This window comes from Ursus maritimus, unplaced genomic scaffold (genome assembly GCF_017311325.1).
Source record: "Ursus maritimus isolate PB19 unplaced genomic scaffold, ASM1731132v1 scaffold_25, whole genome shotgun sequence".
Lineage (NCBI taxonomy): Eukaryota > Metazoa > Chordata > Mammalia > Carnivora > Ursidae > Ursus > Ursus maritimus.
The window spans coordinates 43,667,023-43,683,227 of record NW_024425008.1 but is presented as its reverse complement, the minus strand read 5'-3'; the positions used below and the strand labels follow the sequence as shown (position 1 = coordinate 43,683,227).

At 45.1% G+C, this 16,205-nt stretch overlaps 1 pseudogene; it reads right to left on the bottom strand.

Annotated features, from left to right (window-relative positions):
• Positions 1–3,844: 3,844 nt before the first annotated feature.
• LOC103674624 lies at positions 3,845–15,520 on the bottom strand (annotated as a pseudogene).
• Positions 15,521–16,205: the final 685 nt, after the last annotated feature.

The following is a 16,205-nucleotide window of genomic DNA, read 5'->3' as shown; positions in this document are numbered from 1 at the left end:
GGGGGGGGGGAGTGTGTGTGTGGTCCGGCCGGGAGGCGAGCACCCTGAGCTGGAGGGAAGGAAAGCCGAGGCCCAAGGAGAGGACGAACCCGGGAGAGGGGGCCAGGAAGGCGAAAGCGGGCCTGGCGGGGCCTAGGGCCTCTGGCTTTCCTCGTCTCCCGGGAGGAAGCGCTGCAGACGGCTGGGTCTCCTCCCGGCAGCGAGGGGGAGGCCGCCGCCTCCGCCGCAGCGGGGCCTCCAGCCGCAGGGCAGCCGTGGCGCCGACAGGGAGTCCAGCTGGGCCTGCTTTGGGCCCTCGGAGGTCTCCCAGGAAAGCCAGGTGCTTCGGCTGGCGGGTCTGGGGAAGTGGTGCTTGGCTGTTCCGCCCTCCCTTGGGGTCCTTGGCTCTGGACTGAGGCTTTCACAGGGGGGCCTCATACCTTTAACTCAACCCTTTTCTCCTACCCCTCTACATTTCGTTTTTTAACCGAGTGCCCAGTCTTTTCCTTTTTGGACCCGGGTGCAACACTCAACGGCCCGAAGGCTGGAGGCCGGGTCTGGAATGGGGGAGCGGTGCCTTTGGCGTCTTGGACAGCGCCAGGCAGCCCATTCCGGTTACCTGCAGGGCAGGGGCCCGCAGTCCTGTGCCCGCCCCCACTTAACCATAACGGGGGTGATCGGGCAGCCAGACCCGGCAGGCACAACACAAGTTTGAACCCGCTTCTAACACCCGGTGAAAACCTCGGTGTTGTTACCCCGACAAAGCTGTAACCTAAAACCAGGCGTGCCAGTGTTGGGTGGTGGTTTACTGCATACAGAGACATGTTTTAATCATGCAAAAGAGAAAAACAAAGGAGTCAGGCAGGAGTCGGGCGCATCCCACACGAACGGAAGCTGACTTCGTACAAAACAACCAAAATGGAAAGACGCAAGGTCGGGCTCAGCCACGACCTCAGCCTGCTTCCAAGGTCGGGCTCAGCCACGACCTCAGCCTGCTTCCTGTCTTCCTCTCAAACCTTAGGAAGGGCAGCTCTTTCCCTTTCCTACCACAAAAGGGTCCAAGCACCAGTCACGCATTGCATGCCCAGATCTGTAACCAGTGCCTTCAACATACCTGTTTTTCTCTCCTAAACTGGCAGCGTCCTGTAAGCTCAGCGAGCCCTGATAAAACCTGATCCCCCCAGCCACCCCATTTCCGCCCTTGGGTTAGCAGATAGGAGAGACAAGGAGCCCCTGGGATGGAGAGAGCAAAACCCCAAACAAAACCCACCGCGATGTCTTTCAGTATTAGACTCTGAAACTGCACAGATTATGGGATTTGTCTCGGACAGAATTAACATTACATATGAAACCATAGTGCTCTGGTGTATTGAGACACATCGTATAGGATTGCTTGGAGCATCTCTTCCTAACTGCCTGTTAATAGCAATATGAGGCCTTGAAATCATACGTGGTTTTGTTTTTAACCTGATTAAAGCAAAATTTAGACACTACTTGGAAAGGACAGTTTTTCTGATGTAGGCAATTCGAAGGAAACGGAACCCAGTATGAGAGCTGGAGGAAGCTTCTGTGTGCAGAAGTGACTGGAGAGGAGAAGTAAGCAGGCAAGCCTTTGAAAGGCCTTCTACTATGCAGCAGCTCCCAAAAGCAAGGCAGGCCTCCCCCCCCCCCCCTTCTAAAGGGAATCAGTCAGACTTCCTCTTTTGCAAGCAGTGTGTTTTATATTTAAAAATCAACCTGCTGCCGACTGCAAACAAACAATAAGCAAATTCAAATAAAGGAGCCCTACCAAATCCAACCCATTTGGTCAAAGATAACTGCAGGTGCCAGAGAGGCCAGGCTATCACTGGGGGGAGGGTCGACTTCGAATTTTGTTTTTCTCCTAAAGGGAAAGTCGAACAGCATGAGGTCTATGACTCACTTTTATTCCTTAATCTCCCTCACTCTTTACCTTCAATTCTTAGTGGAAGGAAACATGGTATTTGGGGTGGGGAAAAAAACCAACAACAAAGAAAACAAAAAAGAATCCCACAGCAAATATAATGGTAAGCAGCCAAAGTTTGAACTGACTTCTGTTGCAGCACCACAAGGAAAAAAAACTGTCCAAGACCCTGGATCCTCTGCCACCCTCTTCCAGTATACTTGTCTCAGTTTGCCTACTGTGGAGCCGCGAAGGAGGCCTTTGGATTAAGGGTTTCTTAGTCTACTTGCCTAGGAGACACTGCAGCTAAAGGTGTCTAAAAATAAGATGCTGGTTCCTAGCATTGCTGATTTTTACCCCCTTGAACTGCCCATGATGAGACCAGCAAATGCTGCCTTTGGAGTCGCGGGAGCAGCTGTTTACCGCACTGTCCCGGAGTCTGCTGCCCTCCACCCTAGGTACCCCAGGTAAAGGCCTGAAAGTGCCCCTTAGAGTCAGCTTTTCAGTGAAGGCTCTCCCTTAGGCCCTGCCCCCAATCTCCCAACTGGAATCTCCAGAGGCCTGAGGCCACACTGAAACCTGAAAAAAACCCTGAAAAATCACTCATCCCAGTCTCTAGTTAAAAATCTGCTCCAAGAACCAATAGTCACATTTTAGGCTCATGGGCCATTAATAAAAATCTCCTTAACATTCAAATGGCTCTAAAATGCGTTGATGGCGGATTACTGGGGCCTAATGGACGTCGTGTGTGACAACATGGTTCCTGAATAGCGATGTTCTGGAGTGGGTGTCTGACCACAGCTACTTGATTATCAGCTTACAGCCAAACCACATTTTAGCTGCGATGCTCTTAAGAAGAGGCGTTCTTCCCGACAGCAGAGCGGGAGACTTCTGTGTTCTTCATTTAACCGGATTTAACAAACGCATTGAGTTTTGGAAAGGGGAGGAGAAAACTTGGCTGTAGGCATAAGGTCACCTCCAGACGTAAGAGGGGCGGGTCGCCGGCCACTGCCCCTCCCCCCTGCTTTTAATGGAGCGGTGCCCGAAAGGCGGTGGCTGGGGTCGCCGGAGGCCTGTCCTGGGGATGTCTGCGTTGCCCTAAGTCCGGGGCTTCCCCGCGGGACTCCCGCGCTCCTCCGCCTCGGCGCAGAGCCCCTGAGGCCGCTGCCGGCGCGCCCCGACCAGGCCCGCCGCGTCTGGAACACTCGCGGGGCCCTCCTGTCGGCGCCGCGCAAGCCTTCGGGCCTGGCCGCTCGCAGTCGACGGCGCTGAGGACGCCCTGGCAGCGGCCGCGCCGCCAGGGACCGAGCGGGTTCCCGGGTTTCCAGGAAAAGTGGGGCAGGCGCACCGTGTTCCCATTCTCCACACTCCTCCACCCTCCTCACCCCTCCCTCTGCTAACCTCCCCAGCCCCAGCGGCGCCCCCGGGCAGAGGTTACCGGGAGAACGGAGGGCGTGCCGGGCACCGCGGGGGAGTTACTCCGGTGGCCCGAGAGGCAGCTTCGGGCCAGCCGCCGGGACCGCAAGACCACGACCCCCAAGCCGTACCTCCGACGGCAGCGGGCCTCGAACCCGCCGCGCCCCGCGCGCTGCTCGCCTCCGCACGAGGCCGGGTGGCCAGGTTCCCTGTGGAGACTGAGGAGAAGGCTCGGGCCCCCGGCACGGGGCCGCCGCTCTGGGAAGCGGGAGGTCGCGGGGGACAGCCGTCCGCGTGCTCCACCTTCAGCCGCTTCCGCGGGCTTCCTGACGGCCAGGGTGCTGCGTGGGAGTGGGACGACGCGGGAGGCCGCAAGGCCCCCGGGTCCAGGCCGACGTGGCGCCCCTCTCGCCGCACGCCCACCGTTGCCCCACTCCGAGCGAGCTCCGAAGTCCACACTTCCGCCTTCCAACTCCTTGTGGCGAAAAGACGCGGGAACCGCGACAGACGTGTCCTTAGAGCACGCGACTAGGCGTAACCCCTGCCTCCCGGGCCGGGTCTGGGCCCGCGAGGTGTCGCCGGCGCCACCCCGGGGTCCTCGCGGCCTTGCGCGCACCTGCGCCTCGAGGCCTGGGCGCCGGCTGCGGGCGGCTTCCGGTTCCACCTGGTGCCCCGCGCCCGCGCACGTTCACACGACTGGTTACCCGTGTTGCAAAGTGAATACTGAGTTCGAGTTTTGAACACTAAGGGTGTACATATAAAGCTTTTCCTGAGTCCTTCTTGCCCACTGACCCAACCAAGCTTGTGAACCTTTGAGTTATGTTTGGTTCGAAATTTCCAGCCATTCATTCTTAATTGCTATGGCAATGCTAAGGAATTTTTTTTTATACGGGGGACAGATATTTTGGAGCTTTTACACAGACACACGCACACCTATCCCAAAATGAAATTAGGTAATTTTGGAATGAAGAATCACATTAACATTATAAATTTTAAATTGATGCAAGTCTCTAATGGAAATGCATTTTTCAATAGCTCTTCTCCTGATTAAGTTGATTCTATTTTTAATTTTCATCTAAGTTGGCCATTTTGAAGCTTTAAAAGGCTAACAAGAACTCAGTCTATTTATTATCTCTACCAAAAAAGCATAGCCTTTATTTAGTCTTAAAATTGACCATGGGTAGGGCCTTCTGATCTTGAGATGGGGAAGAAGTGGAAAACTTGATACAAACATACATTGTTTTCAAGAACAAATATTTGAGTTGATTAAACCAATAATCTTGATTCCTGACCATTTTAAATGGACGCATTGCTTTTTCTTTTCCTTCCCCCCCCCCTCCTTTCTCCTCCTTTTCCTTTTACATGTATAGCTACAGGTATGGAGCATATAATACACACTTTTATTAAGAGATGCCTGAGCTGATATCTTTTTCAGGAATTCTTAACCTGTGGTTCAAACTTCCCTTTAGGGATGGTTGTCCATGAATAGATTTTAGGGGATGGGTAAATTCCCTCAACTGTATAGAAAAATTTTTTTGTCTTTGTTCAGTTTAATTTTTCTGGGCAGAAGATCTATAGCTTTCATTAAATTCACAAAAAAGGCTGTAACCAGCTCAGATTAAGAGACGTTGGTTTTTATGATTCCTGTCTTGTGAACCAAGGGTGAACTTGGAGATGAAAACTTGTAGTTCTCACTAAAAGCTGGACAAGGTGACAGCCGAGTGATATTTAGATCCACCCCTAAGTTTTTGAAAACTTGATTTTTTTTAAGCAAAATAATCGAAAAAGTCTCTTTTATTTGTATATCTTATCTAGGTAGGCCTAATTTGAATTATTGTCCATGAGGCTGTTTATGTATAACACATTGTAAAATAACAAATAAATAAGACTGATTTTTGATATTATCTACACATGAAATATAAAGTAGAAAATTTAAGCAAATATTTTAATGATTCAGACCAAAAAGCCTCTTTAACCAAAGCAAAACAATCAACAGTAATAACAACAGAAGTATTATCTGGCCCTAATTTAAAACGTTAGAAAATGTAGTGTGGATTGGATCTCTCTTTCTTTTCGTGCACATACATAAATTTAGAAACCATGCCTGCGTTCCCAAATTTTTCTGTTGAAAGGTTTTTCATTTTCCATAAAGTTTAATGATTGTCAAAGGGGGATGAAATGATAGATAAGGGGAGGGGGGACCTTCAGACTGAATCAGAAGGAGGGCATGGCTCTAACATCCAGGTAAGGAATTCAAGGGCAGATGGTATAGTCACCTGTAGGGGACCCAGGGTAGAATTTAAATAAAATACTCAGAGGCCTGTCTTCAGAACCGCAGATCTAGCACCCCCACCCCACCCCCACCCCCCGCCACAACTCCCCAGCTTACTTCCAACCTTGTCTGAGAGGATATCTTCCATTAGTGCAAGAGGAAGCATAATCTACGGGTTTATTTAGCATTTGATCTTTGCGCAGAGGCTTCCATTTAGAGTAACCATTGCAGCTAAGATTTGGATCTGGTCCCTAAAATAGCCTGAACCGAGCGACCTCAGGCAAGTAGACGCAAGATACTAGCAATTTATTTCATATCAGCTCCCAAGCCATCACCAGATGATAACAACCCTTGGACACCGTTAATCTCTGCTTGACTCAAACTGGTGACCGGAAGGTGAAAGGCAGGGCGTTATCTCTGAGCAATTCATGTGGTCTTCCGCAGATTGCCAGTTGGGCCAATACAATTGAAGCCTCTTCTCCAGTGGTTACTTTAAAATTTCATATCCAAGGTCTTTGGTCTTTGTTGGGCTGGAAGGTAGGAGGGCTTTATCAAGGAAAATGCCCGAGGGCCGAGATGTGGGAGCTTAGAATCCAATACAAATTAGAAAGGTTGTAAAGGTAACTGTGTGTTTTCCCTGCCCAATAAACTTTAAACATCACTGTGACTATGACTAGAAAAAGCCTCTGGAAATGAATGTTTTTTTTGCCAAACAGTAGAGGGGAAGTGCACATTAAAAAATAAAAGGCAAAGTACTATCTAGAATTGGTTTTATTGTTTTGAAAATGGCCTTATTTTTGCAATTTGGAAGGTCAGTTCAGATCTCCGTATAGTCATCCGGTATCATTTCAGAGCTAGAAGGGGCAGCAGAAAGTGGGGGGAACAGTGGAGAATAAAGGAGAGGGGTGTCCCGGTGAACGAAAGCTGTCCTGTGTGTTGGTGCCTAGAGTTAAGCCAGGGTAGGGGACCTGTGGGGCAACTGCTAACTATTTGCACTTTTCAAACATGTAGAGGGAACAGTTTTAGCGTCATATCCCAGGGTACTCAGCTCTAGCCTGAAGTCATAGAAACGTGCCGTTACTGCTTGGTGGAATTATTCTGCCTCTGCCACTCCAATATCCTTGTCATAATCATTCTATTTGATTTTGCTAAGATGGCTCTGGAAAAGGTTGACAGATAAAAAAAGAAAATTGAGAGGTTTCAAAAATACTCCTGCTATTTTAATAATATGTTGTTTAAGGTCCCTGCGTTGGAAGCGGGTTATTGAAGGTAAAAGTAAACACAAATTATTTTAGGTATTTTTAGCCATAAGCTCCCTTGGACAGGATCAAAGACCAACTTGACATATGCAGAATTTCAGTCAGTCAGCAAACAGTGTCACAGAGACATCCCGCTATGTTGTTCCATAGCTTCATTCCTAGCCCCTTTGTTCGCTGACCTAGCTTTTTAATTAACTGGTATCTGCAACCCTACTCCATTGTTTGCTATCTTGTCCCCAAAATGATACACTAAATAAACAAGCCCAAGTTATAATTACTAATCTCAGGATGAGCACGTTGTATACAATTGGTAAAGGGACGCCCCTTAGGATAAAAAGTCACCGATTGATTAAAAAGTGGTGTGTTTTGTAACGTTGGAAGATTTTTTAAGTGACTGTGGGGAAATAGGATATGGAATAAACAGTGAAGTCTTGTTACTGCTTAAGACTGGCCTTGCCTCCAATGTCATGCTGATAGAATGTTCAAAGAAACATAAAAAGAATCACAGCATTTGCCTGGTCAGATAAGAGGCAAAGCAAAATGTTTAGATGTTTGGAGGAGATTACAACTTCAGGACTCTCTCTTCCTAGTATGTGTCTGCTCCATGAGAAGTGGTCTGGACAGAGTCTAGAGCCTGGCTAGAGGAGACCAGGCCTGTGTTCTCCTGGTCTGGTACTTCTCTATCTTCATGATGGTAGTGATGAAGGTTGGATCAATCTTCCATATTGAAATGATTTGCATATATCTTAACCCAATCAGGGGGACGTTGGACTAGGTGATTTACTCAGCCTTGCAAAGATCTATCCAAATGGGCAAATTTACTGCTTTCCAGAGGTCAGTTTTTTTTTTGGTTTTGTGTGTGTGTGTGTGTTTGTTTGTTTCTTTTTTTTTTTTTTTTTTTTTTACTGTAGGTCTAGAACTTTTACGTTTCTGTTCCTCACTGATAACTTGAGTGGATTTGGTGCCAAGCCAAGTCTGTAGCTTCCCTTGTGGAAGTGCAGTCTGGTCTCATCCTGCTTATCTTTTCTGAACATCCTGAGCTTTTTCTGAGCTCTGGTTAATTTTACCTCAACTCTATGTACAAATTGGGTTGTTGTGGTGGTGGTGTGGAAAGGAGGTATTTGTTTTTTGCCTGTATCTCTAGCTCCCCTAATATTGTAGAAACCCTCATTACAACTTTATTTAATAAGTAACTGTGACTTCCGGGTGCCCTAAAAAATATAAGTCGATACCTATGATTTGCTATTTGTGAAATTGACCCCTAGTTTCACCCGAAGAGTAGTTAAGGATAGCGGTAGAGCCTTCAGGCTTTAAATCCTGGGTTTAAATGTCTGGGTTTAAATCCAAACTCCTCTATAAGGAAGTAGATATTTTTCCTTATGAAGATTATCTGACCCCTCTGTGCCTTAGTGTCCTCACTTGCAAAACAGGAAAAATAATAGTTCCTATTTCCCTGATTGTTGTGAGGATTAAAGCACTTAGCACTTAGCTCAGTGTTTCAATCCATGTTCCCTGTTACTAGTACCACCATTATTGTCATTGTCATCATAGTCCATCTCTGGCCAGCAAGACTGAGCCAGAGTCAGATGCCTTGATGAGCTAATGACTCTACTCATTCTACTAAAAAGACAAGAATACAGATACAGGAAGAATGCAAGAAGAGTGGTCATGTAATATTATATAATATGTATCAAACTATAGATGTAGCCTGACTGCAAGGTTAAATTCATTTTGCATTGTGTTTGTCTCTGTCACAAAGAGTCTCTGTTTTTGTTCAACAGTCAAAGAAACCATAAGGATTTCAAAATCTGCAAATATATTTGGAAAGAAGGAAGTAAGAGCAAAGACAAACTTGACAAGGGGTCAAGGTGTAACAAAACAAACCACCCTGCCATCTTAAATCATACTTCTCGTCCTCTCTATATAAGATTTAAAATATTTATCCATTATTACAAGTAGTTTTTTCCCCAGCTCCAAACGCTCTGAACCCCAACCTGCTCTCACTGTTGTTAAGGATGATACTAGCATCCTTATTCCCACATACCGTAGGTTAATTCAGTCTGAGAGCAATGTGTATTGCCGCCTCCTCCTCATTTCTAAAAATGCTGTCAAAACATGATTTTAATTTCCTTTTAAATGTGGCTTAAACAGGCCTGCCAACACATTTCACAATTTTCCCCCTAAACATTGGCGTCTAACAAGAAAAGTGAGGTAAAGTTGTTTAGTAATAAAATAATAAAGACCTTGTAAATTGGGCCCTTGGTTTAAAAAAAGAAGAGAATAATTGGGAATAAAAAATGCTTTATGCAAATCAACTAGTATGGATGATGGCAGAAGGAGAAGAGAAGGGGTAATGAATTTGTTCAAATGAATTTACTGAAGACGGCAGTTCAGCTCTCTAAGGAATCACGGAGGAAACGAGTTAAGTGGCTAGAGGGGCTGATATCTCAAGAAAGCCTGAATAGGCAAAATAGACCACATTTGCAAAGAGCAAAGCTTCAGTCATCAGCTTCCACGGGTCTTCAGGTCTGTGCAATTTGTTTAAAATTACAAAATCAAAACATGTCTCTGAGGGCGTGGACAGGGAGGCAGGACCTCCTTTGTGATGTCTGCGAGGGAGCAGGGACCAGACAACCACTTGCAAGTGTCTGAAAAGGCATCACCCATCAGAATTGTCCAGGGTCATCCAAGGGGCTAATCTGGAGTAAAAATACAAAACAAGAAATCTCTCAGTGGTGACCTCTCAGATGCTGTGGAAGAGTCCCTCAGGGGAAGGGGCACAATCTCCAGTCGGGAGCACTGAAAGCTCTGGAGGGAAGATCTCTTGGAATGAAGCCTGGGGAACTGTCCAGCATCAGCGGAGAGCTCGACTCATGGCTAAGTGACCTGTTAGGTGAGAATTTCCACCTACAATGTACCTAATTGCATGCTTATTAAACACCACTCTTCTTTTCCAAGTCTTTTTGACAGTTATGACTGTCAAATGGTGTTATTGCCAAAGGGATTTTTGTAGGTTCATATAGGTTTGCATTTGTTCCACGAGGAAATGTTAGTTATTTAATAAGAGCCGGTTTTTGCCTTGAAGACACTTCAGCTTTGACCTCTTCAGGAAATTGAAAGAATAACCAAGTACGTTGTAGCTTCTCACGCCCGCCAGAAATTTCTCTGAACAATAGACACTAACCGTATTCCTAACAATTATATGAATAATAAAATCATAATATTTTTCTGGCCCCAGAGACATGAAAATGGATATTAGAATGGCTACAGGAAATGATTCTCAGGTGTCAAACTTACAAAATGAAGCTTCCACTTAAACTTTGATTAGGATTTAGGAAAACCGGGACCATCACGAGATGTATCTGTTCCTTCAGTAACTATTTGAGGGTCTCCTCTGTACCGGGCACTCCCCAGGCACACAAGGTTTCTGCTTCCATGGAGCTCACATTCATGTTCATGGGAGACCATACTGCTGGGTGGTCCCAACAGGAGCCGAAACTTCCAAGTCTAAAGGAAACTATCGGTGGGTTTAAAGATGTATGGAAATGTAAGTGACAGAAGCTGTATGTTTGTTGGTACTCTAATGAATGAAAACACGTATTTTCAAAACACATTCGAATAGAATTCAGATGTTCTAATGAACGGAAGCGGTTTGTAATGCTCCCCACTCAAGCCCCTCTGGGTGTCCTGGGCATGTGGAGGGAGGTTGGAGCACGTGAGATACTCTGCACTGAGAACATACGTGGGTCCTAGGGTGTGAGGCCGCTGCAGCTCCATATGGTGTCCTGTGTCCTGGCCTTGTTGTGTGACAGTTGCTGCTAACAAGCTTGGCTTTGGCTTGAACATCTTTGAAACTAACCCCTCCTTTACCCCCTCCAATTGCCTCAATCAAACTGACTCCTGAAAAAACAGGGCTGTTAATGGAATGGCCAAAGTGTCACTGGGATAGGCAAAAGCAATCATTTAGTGTTTTCTACAGACATCCTGACTGTAAATTAAAGAAAGGCCTTTCTGGAAAAGACAGCCCATTAAGAGACCACTTAATGTTTAATTACATGCAGTTGGAAACTCTGCAGAGTAGCAGCACAGCCAAACAGGGCATCAGAATCTAAGACAGACACAGTGGCTGGTGCAGAGTTTCCTTTTGAGTTCCAGGTACAAAAATTCAAGCCCAGAGTGGTGTATTCTCACACTCCGAGGCTGCCATAATACTTAATTATTACTGTCCCTGTGGTGTAATATGATCTTGGAAAATGTCACACAAGAATTCCTCCAAATTGTTTGTTTCATTACTCTTCCTCCTCCTCCCCAGTTTCTATTTCTTGGCTCTGTTCTTTTCTGCAGTTGCCTTTCTCTCTCTCTTTCCTCCCTCCAAATGGCATTGTGATGTTGAATTCACCAGGTGTGCAAACTTCCTCCCTCATCTGACACTTCTTTGGCAGAAAGCACAGGTAGCCCAGCAGGTATTGTCAGGGTCAAGTTAAAAAATAACAAAACCTGCCAATGCAGATTTTCTTCTCGTGGCGCCTGGCATCAATGGGCTCGCAAAAAGACTGCTGTGGCTTTAATATTTCCCTTTTTACAGCTGGCATGAACTTGGCAGTCTATCCGCAGCTCACCACCTTTCTCCCACTCTGTCTTCATCAGAACCAGAGGATGGCCAGCGTTTCCCCTGGTCCTAAGGCAGGGGTGGGGGGGTGGTAGGGACAGAAGCAGAATGGAGAATGGCATTGTTCTATTTAGAAAAAGTTGACGGCAACAAGTACTGCTGTTAGGTCTCGATTTAAACCTCGTTGGTCATGGTTAGGTCCTTGATTCAGTGGAAGCAAGCTGAGTTGGTAAAATATTGGAGATGTTTAATGTCTGTGATGGTCTTCTAAAATTTAAGACCAAAAGGAAACGTGGTACTGTAAGTAGTGAGTTACATGCCAAATGAGTGCCAAAGGTCTTACCTGCTAGCTGAACTTGGAAACTAGTTGTACCAGGGTTTTGTTTTTGTTTTCTTTTTAAATTTTTAAAAATTAATTAATTAATTAATTTAAATAATCTCTACACCCAACGCGAAGCTTGAACTCAAAACCCCGAGATCAAGAGTCGCATGCTCTTCTGACTGAGCCAGCCAGGCGCCCCTGTTTTCTCTTCTAGGATCTAGGGTTAATCCTACTAAAAATAATCCTACTGGGGAAAAAAGTGAATATTCATGTCTTTAAGCAATCAGACTTGCTACAGACATTAGAAAGCTTTGTCTGCGGTACATCTAGCTTCCACAGCCCCACACTGTTCCCAAGTCTTTCTCAGGCGGTGCGACCTGCACTGACATTCTTGAACCTTGTCAACAGCCGACGCTCCCAACACATTGTTATAACACAATGAAATTGAATGATCAAATCAAGCTACAAAATGGCTTTCTATACATATGTTCATATTTCCTTTAATAATACAGTGGGATTATACTTATTATCTAATTTAGTGTGCAAGTCCTTATTTCTACTGTGTCAACTATGGGGCTGGCCTTGTTCACAGTTGACTCCTCGTTGACAGTTGAATTTCCTGAAGGAGAGGGGTGTGTGTGTATGAGAGAGAGAGTGAGAGAGAGAAAGAGAGAGAAGATGGTGGCATATCTAGACATTGTTAGGTTTCTGGCCAAGTTCTGATTCCTCTGTTCTACTCTTTCTGGGCCAGGGAGAAAGACTAGATAACATTTCCTCAGGCTGAATGGCTGTGGGGCTCCTTCTGACACTTTTCTGCTATAAAACATGTGGAGTTGTGGATACTACAAGACGTCATTTTGTTGCCTGTACCAGTGGTTTCACTTTTTTTTTTTTTTTTAAGAAAGCTCTATGCAGGGCTTGAACTCACGACCCCCAGATCAAGAGTCACATGCTCTATGGACTGAGCCAGCTGGGCACCCGTGCCTACACTGGTAGTAAAGAAAACCCCAGTGTACTTTAGGATGCAATATTGATTAAGATGGGGGGTTTTCTTGCAGATAATACTCTTTCATTTTATAAGACAGATAGGCATTCTGCTAAGAAATAAAATGGTTCATATATTTGGAATAATCACTAATACCTATTAGGTAGTATTAAAAGCTTCTGATCCATGAAGCCATTAAATTTACATCAAACATGTAATAAACTAATTATACTATTAATGGGGAGAGAAAAAAAGTATGTTGAAGAACTTTTTATTAATTTTTTTTTTACAAAAATTGCATTGCTAGATACAAAATATTATCTATGTTTAAACATTCCAGGCACGAGGCAAGTGATTGTATTGTCAGGGAAAAACCGCCTCCCCTCAAGTTAATGGCTGATGTGATGATGCTCTAAGCCCCCATTAGCTATCCATCCTGATCTCAGATTAATCGGGCATAGCCGTGAAACCGGGATTGGTTGCTGTCTCCATATTACCAGTTTCAGCTGCAGAAGTTGACCAGTAAACACTTTATCACAGAGTACAGAAGTCAGGGAGAGATGGTGATGAACGTCTACCAGCATCATATTCATACATATGTGTGTACACATGTGTGCAACACACACACACACACACACACACCCTCGTTTATTTGTTGACTTTTCACGTGTCTGTCGTCTCACTATAGAGGATGAAATTTTTAGGGGTTTTCACTTTAAAATTACTTTTATCCCCTCAGTACCCAGTCTAGGACTTGGAATACAGCAGGTGCCTAATACAAAGAAGTTGTTGATACGTAATGATGGCTCTAGCAGCCAAAGACAAGGCCAGAGGGCACTCATCTGTCTGTTTTGTACCCTTTCTACCCTGACAGAGATCGTACGTTGATCTCTCACCTACCCATCCTGTTTTCTCCTCGCCACCTTCCCATCTGTTTTTTCATGCTGCTATTAAATTTAGTTTCTAGAAACCAGATCTGTAACACAGAAAGGCCACAGGACCCTATATCGAGCAAAACTGTTGTTCTTGGCATTCCTTGGCAATTCTCTGACTTGTGCTTTGATTCATGTTATACCCTTTCTGCCTGCTAAACCATTTCTCATCCTTCCAGACAGCTCAAATATCACCATCTCTGTGAAGACTTCCAGCTCGGCTACCGCCTCCCTGACTAGCTAATCCCTCTGTCTACCAAGTTCTCACAGCACTTTGCTAGTACTAATGTTTAGCACTTATTACAAGTTATCATAACTGTTTGTTTACATGACTGTCTTTCCAGCTAGACCATGAGCTACACAGGGCAGGGGGCCAGCTAAACCTTAGCCACCTTACAATCTCAGCACCCAATAGAGGGTACAGCACACACAATAGTTCTTTAATAAATATTAATTGAATTGAATGGGTTTTTCATTATCAGCCTTCTGCAGAAGAATTTTAATGATGAATGTTTTGAGACAAAAACAGAATTGACAGAATTGAGGGGGATGTCACAGGGGACCATAGTCATTGACATTAAATGATAATTAAGATGCTGTAACGGGATCATAGTCGTTATGATAAACTATAATTATATCAATAATTAATATTAATAATCAACTGTATTACTATTATTATCATCTGTGATAATTGATTATAATTATTATTAATGATACCTATTATTTATCTACTGAATGCTGACTATGTACCAAGCACTTGCTAATCATTTAGATATTTGTTTACAGCCTATTTTTTAGATAAGTACATAGGCACAGAGTTTTGAGGATAGGTCCAATGCTGCATCCCCAGGAAATGATAGAGTTGGGATTTGAAACCCAACTCTTGGATCCAGCCCATGCTCTTAGTCATTTTTCTGTTGCTGGAAGGATAGCCTGGCTCTAGGGATCTGCTAAATATGCTTCCTAAAGCATTCACCAAGTATAGGTACTCTAAATGCAGTGGGGTTTCCCTCCAGGGCAGGGATCCTAGTCCCTTTCTGTGCTTTGGACTCCTTTGGCAGTCTGTTGATGCTTATAGACTGCTTAGAACATTTGGGGTGCCTGGGTGGCTCAGTTGGTTAAGCAACTGCCTTCGGCTCAGCTCATGATCCCAGGGTCCTAGGACTGAGCCCTGCGTCGGGCTCCCTGCTCAGTGGGGAGCCTGCTTCTCCCTCTCCCACTCTGCCTGCTTGTGCTCTCTCTCTCTGTCAAATAAATAAAATCTTTAAAAAAAAAAAAGAACATTAAAAAAATTTTTTTTTCTTATGTAAAAAGGGTTTTATTTGCAGGAGAACGGGACCATAATGGAAAAAGTCAAATCCCATGTTGTCAACTGACTCCTCCAACCCCTCCTTTGTCTTCTCTTTCTTCTCCTCTGCTGCCACTGCGGTGACACCGGCAGCAGAGCTGCAGATCCTGGGACAGCAGGGACAGCCACGGCCACACCAGCGGGCACACTGGCCAACTTACCAATACCCAGGGCGATGACATCCTCAATACTTTTCCATTCAGCTCACTGATGCCCTTGTCGAGCTGGTCATCATCCGCCTTGATGCCCACGCTGTCCAGATTCTTCTTGATGCCCTTGACACTGGGGGGAGCCATTACCCCCGAGGGTGGCCAGCAGGTAGGAGGGCATGTAGTGCATTTCATGGCATCAGGGACTGAAGGGCTTTTTTTTTTTTTTAAGTAGGCTGTACACCCATCCTGGGGCTTGACCTCACCACCCCAAGATCAAGAGTCATATGCTTGGAGCGCCCGGGTGGCTGTCAGTTAAATATCTGCCTTCAGCTCAGATCATGACCACCCCAAGTTCAGGAGTCATATGCTCTACTTACTGAGCCAGCCAGGAGCCCCTCCTCAGAACATTTTTAAATGCATTAAAAATATGTAGAATTGCAAAGGAAACCAAGTAATTGAATATAGCTATCAAAATAATTAAAAAGTTATGGTATAGTAATATGTACCTTTCTTTATTAATGCCTTAAATATACGATCTAGCAATTAGTCTAATAATGACTTTAATTCTGAGGTATTGATGGGCCTAAACAATATTTTGAGGTATCTGCAACTACTGAAATATGAAAATGTCTGTGATCTCTCTATTCAAGACAAAGTCACAGGCACTGCTCAAGGTATTGAAGTATGGTGCCTATATTCATAATGGAAGAAAATGCTAAATTTCTATACTAGGTGAGTGCAATTAAAGATGTGGTTTTTTTCTTCCATCCAAGTTCTTGGACCATCCCCCTCCCCCGAACTCTATGTACAAACACTTTGTATATGTGTATGTGGGGACTGGTCCCATGAACTTCAGATTAAGAATCCATGGTCTAGAGAGGAGGGATTTTCTGCCTTTTTGATGAGGTTGGGATGCTCAGAGATTGAAGTGAGGCAGGTGGAAAAAAGTTGTCATGTGCACAGAAATGGCACAAAGTCAGAGGCAAGAAGTACATAGTGAAGGAATATAA